The 3,169-nt window shown below is 34.7% G+C and overlaps 1 long non-coding RNA gene across 1 annotated transcript; it reads left to right on the forward strand.

Moving 5' to 3' along the window:
- The first annotated feature begins 1,174 nt into the window (after window positions 1-1,174).
- On the forward strand, window positions 1,175-2,425 carry LOC109218254. The gene is made up of 2 exons (XR_002066738.1): window positions 1,175-1,700; window positions 1,866-2,425. It is a non-coding gene; the product is annotated as an uncharacterized LOC109218254 (long non-coding RNA).
- Window positions 2,426-3,169: the final 744 nt, after the last annotated feature.

Consider the following 3,169-nt stretch of genomic DNA (forward strand, 5'->3'; position numbering starts at 1 on the left):
ATCTATGCATAAAGCATGCTCCATATCATACTCCACTCGTGCCAATTATCAACATAGCGACGCTTGATGAGTGTCCGAGCTCTTCCAAAATTACCCTTTTTTAAATCGGAAAGGCTTATTTGCGGTAGACCAGTCGATCAGCGGTGCAGTCGACTGTTGCGTGCCTTTCCCTCTCAAGTTGTCCACTTGAGAGTACCAGTGTGGACCATTCTATAAACCTCACTCTGTGAACAACTAATTTTTGACCACACCCTAATTCTATACTATTTTAGTATAAGTACGTCTTTAGGTCTAATCTTGATGTTTTAAACTTTTATCTTACTCTAAATAAATTTTATTCGATTAAAAATTACAAAAATATTCACATACGTATAGTACACATTTTATTTCTATTTGTAAAGAGAAAATAAAATATATATATATATATATATATATATATATAAAAGCTCATCTTAGTGTCAGTTTAAGTTGTAGTCTAAATATTTAATATTTTCTATACTCTAAAATAGTTAGTTAATATTATTATTTAGGTATTTTGCTTTGTCTTATAAAAGGAAAATAAGTACATTTCTTTTAGTAGTGTAGGCCTTATAGCCTGTTTGGCCAAGCTTCTTTTTGGTCAAAAGTGCTTTTTTTTTTTTTTGCCAAAAGCACTTTTGGCCAAAAATTGAGGTGTTTGGCCAAGCTTTTGGAAGGAAAAAAAGTGCTTTTGAGGAGAAGCAGAAGCAGTTTTGGAGAAGTAGAAAAAAGTAGTTTCTCTCCAAAAGCACTTTTTTGAGAAGCACTTTTGAGAAAAATACACTTAGAAGCAGTTTTTTAAAGCTTGGCCAAACACTAATTGCTGCTCAGAAGTGCTTTTCAAACTAATTAGTCAAACACAAACTGCTTCTTGCCAAAAGTAGTTTTGAGAAAAGCACTTTTGAAAAAAAACACTTCTCAAAATAAGCTGATTTTTGCAGTTTGGCCAAACAGGCTATTAGCAATGGTAATTGTCGAGTAGTTTCTTGTTGATGCCAGTATAAATAGGTTTTTTTTTTACTTTTGATTAACTAGTCTTGAGTTTTGCTTTCAAAAGGAATAAGAACAGAAAATCTAAAGAAATATATTTTCATCCACAACTAACTCTCTAATATACCTCATCTTAATCGAATCCCCCTAACTTCCCCACCTTTCACGTCATTCACCTCACATTGCGCGCGCACACACACGCGATCATCCCGTCCCTCACGTCTTGTTGCCCACTCCTCCATTCATCACTCTTCACACACATTCTATATATATATTGGGCGTACACATTAGATTAGGGACAGAGATGATTGTGAATAGAAAAGGAGGGACGACTTAGAAGGCTAACAACCCTAGAGGTTTAGGTCCGGCGCAGCAACTCGTAAGAAAGAAAACGAAGCTGAAAAACGGTCCATAACCACCTAAAAGCGACCTGAAAACAGGCTGAAACTCCATGAAAACGCAGCCATGAATACCTTCCATTAATCATCTCGAACTCAGCTCTAAAACACCTCTAAATCATCCCAAAACAGCCATGAAAACTAGCTAAAAGCTCCAACGAAACAACCCTTCTTCTTTGACATAAAGCAACAACATTAAAGGGGAAGCGAGTGGTTGAATTGAAGTTGTTGTCCGGCGAGTCCGTTCGAGGTTATCCATTCCGTTCAAGGCTCCTGCAAGGTCACTGTTTAAAGGTCTCAGTCGTTGTCCAGTTGTTCCAGCCAAAATTATAACTCTGTATTTTCTTCGTTAATGCAAATGTCCATTTTTATCTCATAATATTTCCAGTTTTACTCCATGATTAAAAGGCATGACTTGTTTGCTTAAATGTTTTGAGTTTGTCATCTATGTTTTGATAGCATCAAGGACAATGACAGAGTTTTGGAAGCTCCAATAAGGCCATTTACAAGATCTCAAGCTAAAGAATTGCAGATAAAGGTTGCTGGACTTCAATGGAAAATAAAAAAGCTTTTAATCGTAGAGGAAGAGCTCAAGATCAAAGGAGATGAATTGTCCAAGTTTTACAATTATTTGGTGTCCCAAATTGAAGTCCAAGAGGAGGAAGATTGGGTCCCAACATGAGCTCTTGAAGTCCACCAAAAGGGCACCCCAGAAGAGCTTAAAAGAGGTCCAAAAGGGGAAGTTTCAAAAGGAGCCCAATTGGAGTCCAAACCAATGGCCCAAACTAGTAGTTTTAAGGCCCAAATCCGCCCCTAAGGGATTTGGCCGCCCACCCTCTTATTTTTATTAGCTTTTATTAGGTTTTCTAGTATTTAGCTTAGCCTCCAAGTTAGGGTTTGTTTTGGCCAGCCACCCTACCTAGTTTTAAGGATTCTTTTACTCCTATAAATAGGAGTTCTTTTCATTCATTATGGTACTTCATTATTAATTAATAATATTATACTTTGAGAGTTCTTTGAACCTTTGTTACTTATGCTTTGAGATTTATCTTTCAACCTTTACTAGTTCATAGTTCAAGGTAGTAAGATAACTTCTTTATTGTGATATTATTGATTCCTTTGTGATATTCTTAGAAGGCGATTAATACTAGTTATTAATTATTGTCTCAAGTTACTCGTAAAGCGGTCAAGATCCGAAACTACTATTTTTGATTTGTTCTTAAGTAAAGGTATTTGATTTCTTCAATAAATCAAAACGTTGTTGCTTGGATCTCGTCAAGGCTATAAAATTTGCGTTCCTGGAAGTTCTTGGAATTATTTCCTTGAATTTTGCCATATCCTTTATTTTCTTCCCTTTAATTCTAGTCGTTCAATTTCTTATTGTTATTGCTTCCGCATTTACTTCAAATTATTACTCTAGTTTGGATTCCCGATGTTGATACCCAATTTTTTCCTGTATATATTAAATATGCATAAATACCTTCAAAATAGCACATGTATGCATATATAAGCATACACAAGGCTTTTGTTATTTTTTCCCATAATTTTAAGGGTTTAAGTTGGCTTATTTTCTCCCCTTTTATCCATAAAATCCCCAATAACTATTTCCAAAATTATTGTTTTGACAATTCATTTATTTAATTTCTATACTTATGCCAGAAATATGGCAAATGTGATTTTTATGTATTCTTACAATTACATTTAGTATTTTTAAGCTAAATTGCATGTAATTGCGTTATTAGCCCTTTTAAGATATAATTATA

Source organism: Nicotiana attenuata, unplaced genomic scaffold (assembly GCF_001879085.1).
Source record: "Nicotiana attenuata strain UT unplaced genomic scaffold, NIATTr2, whole genome shotgun sequence".
In the NCBI taxonomy this organism is placed as follows: Eukaryota; Viridiplantae; Streptophyta; class Magnoliopsida; order Solanales; family Solanaceae; genus Nicotiana; species Nicotiana attenuata.